Below are 10641 nucleotides of genomic sequence, written 5' to 3'. Positions count from 1 at the left end.
TGTTAATAGATTAATTAATTATAATGCTTTTTATTCTTGTTATTAATAATAACAATAATCTATTAAAAAATATTTATGATTATAATAAAATAATAATTATAATTATAATTCATTTAACAATAATTATATTTTTTAATTAAATAGAGGTTATTTTGAGAATTTAATATTATAGGGGCGAATTCATACTCTAGGGTTTTAATAAAATAGAATTGAGTGTATAAGGGGTTAAACGAAATTGTACATTTCAAAAAATTTATAATATTTATGAATAAAATATAAATAACAGAAAGTATAAGAGGTTAGATAAAATTTCACAGACTGAGTGTACCTTACACTATATGTAACGTAGGTGGACCCTTACTTTATTATTGAAACTTTGACTAATAATACTTTTACAATTTGGAAGGTTTAATAAATTTTAATTGTTTAATTTACTAAGTCTGGTAATTTAGTACTTCACTTCAAACATAAAAGTTTCACTTGCAATTTTTAATTAATTGTAATTACATATATTAATCTATTTTAATTTGAAATTCTTGATTGATTTTTTCATCCTTACATAATTACATGTTATTATAGGTTGCAATGTCAAATTCTACAATTGAAAAATAATGTTTTCATATTTGAGTTGCCTTTTGTTTTCTACTCTTTTTTATAATTATTTTTGTCTATAGTACATTTTTAGAGGGGTAAAGTTCTTGGGGTTCTTGCTTATTTAATATACTTATTTTTACTTATAAATTTTTATGTTCACTTCAAAAAATAAATTTTAAAATTTAGTCTGAGGTAATATTAAGTCCTGGGTCCACCCCCAGACAAGAAAAAAAAAAAGCTTAATTGATTTATGTATTTACCTTAGCAAATATATTTATTGATTTATGTGGTAATATTAGTTTATTACCAGCGTGGAAATGGGAGTTAAAAAAATATTGATCATGCAACAGCATATACTCCTCAGCCAAATGGTAATTTTCTTTTCATTGTTCTATTTTTTGAAGTGTTGTATTTTATTTGTACTTTGCACATAGGTGATAAATCATGAAGATGATTAAATCCCATGTTTTGATTGTCAAAAATAATCAATTCTCTCTAACAATTCATCAAAATACTCATGTTGTTTTTTTAAAAAAAAAACTTATGTGAACTTTAATATTTTTTTTTTGTTTTTTTTAACTAATATATCCTAGAATTTCTCGTTCATTATCGGTGGATTTTATCACATCAAAAGTAAAATACGACAAAAATTTGAAATTAAAGTTAATAGATTTTTTTCTTAAACAACCGGGGATTTTGATTATTTTCCCTAAATCCATGTTTTAGGCCAAACGTTGTAATTGAATTAAAAAAAAAAAGAATAGTGTACAATAGATAGTACAAAAAACAGTACACGATCACTATAGGATAAAAAAATTTTACTGCGATATTTTTTTATCTTTTACAAAATTACTGTACACACATCATTATTCTTAAAGCATTGTTACTTAATTATGTAATTACTACGATAGACTATTGTTTTAATGTGTGCTAGAATTTTGGTTGTAATGCACATGTAAATGAGAATTTTCCACACAAAAAAGATAAAAAACTGCACATCGAAATTCAAAAGAGACCAACGACTTTGCTCAAGTTCACTATCATGGGCCACTCTCATCTCATGTGCTTCCTCCCCCTTCTCTGACGTATTATTTACTATAATTTTTATTGTAATGCAGAGAGAGAGAGAGAAGACAAGGCAAATATATTACAAAGACAATCATGGCCGCTGCCACAGTCGTCACCGCCGCCGCTGCCACCACTCTGGCTGCTTCTTGGCCATTGCCGCTGTCATCCACAGGCGTGTGTCTGCATATAATTTTCTTTCTGAAAAAAAAAGCTTAATTGATTTATGCATTTAGCTTAGTAAAGCCAATTTATTATTTTTTAATTTTACTGATTAGTTTTAGTACCAGCTTCGACAAGGTACCGGAAAAAAAAATTGATCACGCAACAACATTACTCCTCAGCCAAATGGTAATTTTTTTTTCATTGTTTCCTTTTTTGAAGTGCTGTATTTTATTTATACTTTTATCAATAAATACCTTTTGAAATTTGTGTCATTAAACTCCATTGGGTTTGTAGAAATTAATCAATTCCCCTGTCACAATTCATCAGAATACTCATGCTGTAAAAAAAAATGTGACTTTTTTTGGCGTGTTTTAACCAGGATATCTAGATTTTTTTTCATTGTTTAATGGTATATAGATATATAACAAAAGTTTGAAATTAAAGTTAATGAATTTTTTCTTAAACAACCAAGGATTTTGATTATTTTCCCTAAATCAATGCATCAAGATAAATGTGGTAAGTAAATGAACAAACAAAATCTTCAATATAAATTGATCAGTTTAACACTAACTTGATGTTTTCGACTGGTACATGATCTTCTTTTGATAATTAAAATCATAATTTGGTCAAGCTAAGAACTATAAGAGATGTGTATGCGAATAAACTATAATAGCACTTAATGATTTTTGGTACTTTGCATGTACAAGTTTTAATTCATCCACACCTAGCAGACGATCAAACTATATTGGCAATAGTTGTTGGTTGTTTTCTCCAAATCTATACCAAAATTGCCAAATCTTCTTATGAAGCCTCTTGTTATAAGCAACAAGAAGAAGAACAAAACCCCACATAATGAAACTAAAATGTCCATATGGATGTGGCAGAATAATAGAGACCAACGAGACTGAACAAAGAGATCCTGAAATGACAGCAATTGCCTTGAATATTTGGCGCTTCAATTTCATGGCAGCAAAATATGCAAAGGCATACATGAATAGAGCCAACAAAAACAGGCACATACTCATTGGATTTGTTTCGATCAACATTTTCTTTTCATCTTGAACATTATTAATCTCAATAACTTCGACAAGCAATGGAATTAGAAATAGAAATAGTGTGTGGTATGGTGCCGATGGCAAAATTTCCAAACTGCAAAACCATCAAAATAAGATATAATTACTTAGTTTGCATAATAAAGTTTTACATCAAAGTAGTATATAGTTGCAGTGTATACTCTTTAGCCCCGCTTTCTCTATCATTATTTGATGATGGATCGTTCTTAGTTAGTCTATATGGGGCAACGCTTTTTTGTCCCCTTGATTTGGATACTTTTCCCTTCGTTGCATCATTAAATATTTGAAATCCTTTTAGCCTAACTATTTAAACCATGGCTAAAATTATACAAAAGAGGAGGTTTAAAAAAAATCAAACTTAATTTGTTGTTTTATGTGGTCTTATTAAGGTGAAATCATAATAAAAGAAAGACTTTATAAGAAAAATCGAGGGGTGGTCGAACCATAGAAGTTACTATCTTTGTGAAATTTAATGAAGATAATCTTGGGGAAAATTACATGAAAGGATAAATATAAATTTAATTGAATTAAAAGATTTTTACACTTAAAAAACATGAACCCTCCCATACATAAATGATATAAATAATTATCTTAAAATGAAAATAATTTTGGGGCAATAAAATAATAAATTATATAATGATAAGATTTTTATTATAAAAAATTATGTTTAATATTTAATTATAAGAGCTATACAAATAATAAGTGAGATTTTCATAAGAGTTTTAATTAAAGAGGTGCTAGGAGCATAACTCGAATTTTAAGAAATTGCAAAACACAAATTCTAAAAAAAAAAAAAGAGGGAGAGAGAAAAGAAAAGAAATTGCAAAACACAACATCAAGGGCTTTTAAAGGCCCTCCATCTGTATGATTCTGGTGCAAATTAAAACAAAATTTTGTCAAGATGAAATAAATTACTTTATATCATATGGTGTTGCATTTATACAAACAAGATCTATGGACATTGGAAACTGAATTATATTTTTCGGAACTGAAGAGGATGCTCACCTAATAAAAGTTCGTGCGTTCATATGGGTTACACTGCTCGATATGATGATAATCCTAGTGTGTAACCTGCCAAAATTTTGTAAATTATCTAATCACGAATTATACATTTATCTCCCACTTGAAACCCACCAAAATTTTGTAATGAAACCAACAGGAAATTATTTATATATAATTAAGAGAAGGACGAGAAGAGAGGAGCAACCTTTGAGAAGGGCCACGCCTCTCTCGTGGGAATTGATGAGAATCAGTTGTTGTGATTCTCTCAACTCGGCACCCACCATTAAAATCAAACCTCCGCACTTCCATTACTCTGCTTTCTCTCTCTGTTCATAAGAGGTAGCAAGACTTTTAAAAGAGTTAGGGACGTGAATTAATTTACTTGCTACTAATTATATATACACTGCGTTGGATTAAGAAGCATGCAAGTGAAAGAGGAAGATGTAGCAAATGGAAGCAAATGAACTGAGAAAACAGCAAGCAAGTGGGGAACAAGCTGTAGGAGAGAAGGCGCATATATAGATTTAGGAAGGTAGGGACATAAACGGAATTAGGGATGAAGAGATAGATGACAAGTCAAAAAAAAAAAAAAATGACGAGTCAACAGTCTAGTTCAAAACACAGAAAGCAAGTGATGAACAAGCAGTGTAACCCATATGAACGCATATGATGAACAAGCAGTGTAAATTAAGATTCAGGACGTAAGCCGGAATTGGGGAACTGTGGGAGAAAAGGCCACTTTTGCGAGTAGTGTTTTTCCAAAAAAAGGGTCTACATCGTGGTACAAATTAGAAAAGAAAATGTAAAAGTCAACTTCATTGCCTTGTAAAAGAATTTTTGAAACTTATCCCCAAAAAAAAAAAAAAAAAAAAAGAGGATATGAAAAACCAGAGTAAGCTGTCACACATAGCCAGTGCACACTACCATAACAAAATAATTCTGATATCTCAACAAAAATTAAATAAAAATAAGTTTAAACAATAAATCATCAAGAGAGTGAAAAATAAACATCAAAGCAGGAATACGACAAAATGGGAAGAAATTGAGAGTAACAGAGGGCCAGTGGTCATCACCATCGAAAGTTGGGAGGTGCTTCACATCAGTCCCGTTGCCGATCATAATGATCACGATGTTGGAGTCTGCATGGTCCTCAGATCCTTCAGCCACCGGCTCACGTTTGCAAATGTTGTTAATTTTGTCACGTTTTCAATTCCTTTTTTTTTTTTAATGTCTCTTCTACCTTAGAAAACCACAGGATAGTAACATAATGGCTAAAACTCTTAAATCTTTCAACACATGAATTGCATACCGAACAATTCAGCAAATAATTTTTCCAACATGATTTAACATATGGAGAACAGTCCTACTCACATATCCAAGTAAACAGCAAATTAATTGCAATTCCAATTCAATGAAAAAACCCCATGGCTCATAAGTTCCTCTTAATGAATCAATTGCAATTCCAATTCAACTCTAACATGCCAAAGTCAACATCAGGTTAGTTTCAACTTGCATCACCAACTCCAACATACAGAGAGCAGCCCTACTCACATGTGCAAGTAAACAAATGCCGATCTAATTATCCAATTCAATGACAAAATTCGCCGGTGTATGATTTTAACTTGATGAATAAATTACATCTAAAATACACAATTGAAATCCCAATCTTTCACCCCAATATGTAGCTGTCACAATTTGGCACTGCGACTTCGCTTACCACACAAATTCAGTCATTTAAATCGTGGCCCAAAATGTTCAGATTAAAATTATAAAGCATTCTTTTTCAAAAAACTAAAAAGCATTCAACTTTAAACTCGAAAAAAAAGGGTCATTTCATGTGAATTACAATCTCACAATGATAGATCCAATTAAATATCATATAAACTAAATCAATAACCGAATTATAAGTTAAAATCACAAATCAATCATCACACTAATAGTAATTACGCATCGACAACGAAATCAGATAAAAAAAATTGAATCACTTCCAATTCACATGAATCTAAATTAACCTAATCTGGAAATCGAGTTAAAAATTAGATAAAATTAATTACTTTTACTAGATCTTAAAAAGTTATTTAATTAATTACTGTAACTAAGATGAAGCATAAAGTAAGACAAATAGTTACTTGAAGAGTAGAGATGGTGAATTTGACGCCACTAGTAGAATTGGACTCTAAACAGAACCCGTCACAAGTAAATCAGGAAAGTAATTTCAATTTGCCCACTCCTGAATTGCAGACTAATACAACTTTGAACAGAGAGTTGTATTCCCCATGCAGTCTCCTTGCCCCACACACGCACGTACGCGCACACATAGGCAATAAATCATGAAAATGATTAAATTTCATGCTTTTCTTGTAAAAAATAATCAATCCTCTCTCACAATTCATCAAAATACTCGTGTTGTTTTAAAAAAAAAAATTATGTGAACTTTTATCTCTTTTTTTGTTTTTTTAACTAATATATCTTAGAAATTTCCCTTCGTTATCGGTGGATTGTATCACATCAAAAGTAAAATAATAAAAAAATATGACAAAATTTTAAAATTAAAGTTAATAGGTTTTTTTCATAAACAACCGAGGATTTTGATTATTTTCTCAAAATCAATGTTTTAGTCCAAATGTGGTAATTGAATTTTATATATATACAGAGAGAGAGAGAGAAACATGTGTACAATAGATAGTACAAAAAACAGTAGAGTACACGATCACTATAGGATAAAAAAATTACTGCATAAGAAAAGAAAACTTCACAACAAAATATTTTTTCTATCTCTAATAAAATTATCGTACACACATCATTATTCTTAAAGTATTATTAAATTAATTATGTAATTACCACGATAGACTATTGATTTAATATGTGCTAGAATTTTGATTGTAATGCACATGTAAATGAGAATTTTTCACACAAAAAAAAAAAAAGATAAAAGCTACGGCAAAAAAATTCAAAAGGGACCAGCGACTTTGCTCAAGTCCACTATCATGGGGCCATTCTCATCTCATGCGCTTCCTCCCCCTTCTCTGGCGTATTATTTACGATAATTTTTATTGTAATGCAGAGAGAGAGAGAGAGAGAGAGAGAGAGAGAGAGAGAATACAAGGCAAATATATTACAAAGACAATCATGGCCGCTGCCACTGTCGTCGCCGCCGCTGCCGCTGCCGCCACCACTCTGGCTGCTTCTTGGCCACTGCCGCTGTCATCCACAGGTATGTGTCTGCATATATAATTGGCCATCATTAAAAATTTTAAATCCTTTTAGCCTAACTATTTTAACCATGGCTAAAATTATACAAAAGAAGGAGGTTTAAAAGAAAAAAATCGAACTGAATTTGTCGTTTTATGTGGTCTTATTAAGGTGAAATCATAAATATAAAAGAAAGGCTTTATAAGAAAAATCAAGCGGTGGTAGAGCCATGGAAGTTACTATCTTTGTGAAATTTAATGAAGATAATCTTAAGAGTAGTGTTTTTCACAGCCTCTTAAAATACTTATAAGACCCTACATTTTGTAATCATAACTCTATTGCTAGAAGAAAATTACATAAAAGGACAAATATAAATTGAACTGAATTAAAACATTTTTACACTTACAATCATGAACCCTCCCATATGTAAATGATATGAATAATTATTTTTAAAATGAAAATAATTTTGGGGTAATAAAATAATAAATTATATAATGATGAGATTTTTATTATAAAAAATTATGTTAAATATTTAATTATAAAAGCTATACATATAATAAGTGGGCGTTTCATAAGAGTTTTAATTAAAGAGGTGCTGGGAGTTTAACTCTAATTTTAAGAAATTACAAAATATAAATTCTAAAAAAAAAGAGAGAGAAAAGAAAAGAAAAGAAATTACAAAACACAAAATCAAGGGCTTTTAAAAAGCCAGATCAAAAAGCCTGGCCAAGCTTCCGTTTGTATGATTCTGGTGCAAAGTAAGACAAAATTTTGTCAAGATGAAATAAATGACTTTATATTATATGGTGTTGCATTTATACAAACAAGATCTATGGACATTGGAAACTGAATTATAAATTTAGCAACTGAAAGTAGATGCTCACCTAGTAAAAGTTGGTCCGTTCATATGGGTTACACTGCTCGATATGATGATAATCGGAGTGTACGTGTAGCCTGCAGTAAAAAGTCATATTATCTAATCACGAATTATACATTTATCTCCCACGTGAAACCACCAAAATTTTGTAATGAAACCACCAGGAAATTATTTATATATAATTAAGAGAAGGACGAGAAGAGAGGAGAAACCTTTGAGGAGGGTTTCGTGGGAATTGATGAGAATCAGTTGTTGTGATTCTCTCAACTCGGCACCCACCATTAAAATCAAACCTCCGCACTTCCATTACTCTGCTTTCTCTCTCTGTTCATAAGAGGTAGCAAGACTTTTAAAAGAGTTAGGGACGTGAATTAATTTACTTGCTACTAATTATATAAACACTGCATTGGATTAAGAAGCATGCAAGTGAAGAGGAAGCTGAAGCAAATGGAAGCAAATGAACTGAGAAAACAGCAAGCAAGTGGTGAACAAGTTTTAAGAGGCGTATATATAGATTCAGGAGGTGCATAATTAGTGACCTGTAGGAGTACCATAAAAATTCACTACCTTTTGGCTAAAGTGCACTTTGAATTCTCCTACTGTTGGGCCCCATGAATTACACATCAATTACACACATCATTGATAACAGATATAGAAAATGAAATAGAAGAGATCGAGAAGTGGAAGAAAAAGGTCAGAATTTTCCATAAAAAATCACCAAAATTTTTATAGTTTTAAGGCTTTAAACCAAAATAATTAATAAAGTTCCATAGAGAAAATAAAATAAAAAAAGGTCCCTACAAAACAGGAAAAACAATGAAAGAACCTGAAGCCATAGCTGCTCTCCAAGCTTTGCCTCCATTTTCCCTTGTGCGAGACATTCACAAAAAGTTTTATATGTAATTATAAGTTTGTCCTTCTTACGAGTGCTAACCATTAATAAGTTCCCACTTCCCACCCTATCAAGATAATCTTAATTAATTATTTACTTCTAATTTTTTTCCAGGGGAGCGAATCCTAATCTTGTAAATGAGTCATAATATTTATTATTGACTTGACTTTCGTTTCTCTCAATTTTTCCCTGGAAGACTGCAATGACGTTGTTTGAGCACGGGCTCAACTCGAGAGCTCGTCAGTCGTTACGACTGGATTGTTGTCTTCAATACGGTAATATTTGCATGGAACACAGAAATGTCCAAAAACATTGGATTTCCCACATAAGAAGGAGGTTTAAAAGAAAAAAAATCGAACTGAATTTGTCATTTTATGTGTTCTTATTAAGGTGAAATCATAAATATAAAAGAAAGGTTTTATAAGAAAAATCAAGGGGTGGTAGAAGCATAGAAGTTACTATCTTTGTGAAATTTAATGAAGATAATCTTAAGAGTAGTGCTTTTCACAGCCTCTTAAAATACTTATAAGACCCTACATTTTGTAATCGTAACTCTATTGCTAGAAGAAAATTACATAAAAGGACAAATATAAATTGAACTGAATTAAAACATTTTTACACTTACAATCATGAACCCTCCCATATGTAAATGATATGAATAATTATTTTTAAAATGAAAAGGGTTTCTTTGAACTCCGAGCAGCTATAAACTCCTGCATTTTCTTAAACTGCTCCTTCGTCATTCCATTGTAGTAGTCGTGAGCCCGCTCCTGTAAATAACTGCCTTATACCTCAACACCAAGTCTCGATTGTTGTTTATCATTGCATCAGCAACTTCTCGCGCTTTCTTCAACAATTCACCATCTTCAACAACATGGTTCACCAGGCCCCACCTCTCACCTTGCTCAGCAGTTATAGGGGTTGCTGTCATGGATATTTCACGACCTCTATTTGGTCCAATAATGCGCGAAGGCTTCTGAGAAAGACCCCATGAAGGAAATATCCCAAATCTGAATGAACAATTTGCGTAAACATGCATGTTTGTTATAACATAATTTACAGTAAAACAAAGGTAATAAAAATCAACCACCATCCATCATCAGGCACAAAAGAGGGCCGGGGGGCCCCGGGGGGGGGGGCGCGGGAGGGGGAGGTGGAGTAATCTTCTGCTGCACTTCAACATTTTGCACAAAGTGGCTACTTTCCGTTGCAATTGCAATAGGCATCAAGAAGTAGTCCCCACCAAAAACTTTTACCACTCAAAAAATATCCTTTGGCATTAAAACATTTCAACCGTTTCTTAGCAACATATTCCTCTGGTGTTCTTATAAACCAGTATGTGTATACTAGTACATTTTCTAAGGAAACAAACAGCTTGACGTTTAAAACACTTATAATCGGATGCTTCAGAAAACAAACAAACATGCACTTGGACCTATTTTAGATTTCATAAAGTTCAGACTTGGGCTCCATTTGGTATCAATGTTTAGCATGTTCCATCGGTAAGCACATCCAATAACAAATTGAGATAGACTTTTGTATGGTAAAAGATATTTAACGCGATTTGGATGTTGTTTCAAAAACATTATAACTAGAAAATTGCAATTGTTCGAGGCAAACACACAAGGAAAATATCATTTTTGTCAAATCAAATTACAAAAATGACCATAGAAAAATGTTAAAGCCAACTTCATTGCCTTGTAATGGAGAATCCAATTGAAGCAGTATATTATACACTAAAAACCAGAGTAAGCCGTAACATTGCTAGCGCACACTGCCAC

The 10641-nt window shown here is 31.6% G+C and overlaps 1 pseudogene; it reads right to left on the bottom strand.

Moving 5' to 3' along the window:
* Window positions 1-9528: 9528 nt before the first annotated feature.
* Window positions 9529-9899, bottom strand: LOC127902065 (probable enoyl-CoA hydratase 1, peroxisomal; annotated as a pseudogene).
* Between the last annotated feature and the right edge of the window lie 742 nt (window positions 9900-10641).

The sequence above is a fragment of the Citrus sinensis genome, chromosome 5 (assembly GCF_022201045.2).
Source record: "Citrus sinensis cultivar Valencia sweet orange chromosome 5, DVS_A1.0, whole genome shotgun sequence".
NCBI classification, from domain to species: domain Eukaryota; kingdom Viridiplantae; phylum Streptophyta; class Magnoliopsida; order Sapindales; family Rutaceae; genus Citrus; species Citrus sinensis.
Note: the sequence above shows the minus strand (reverse complement) of the source record. Positions and strands in the feature narration are given on the sequence as shown.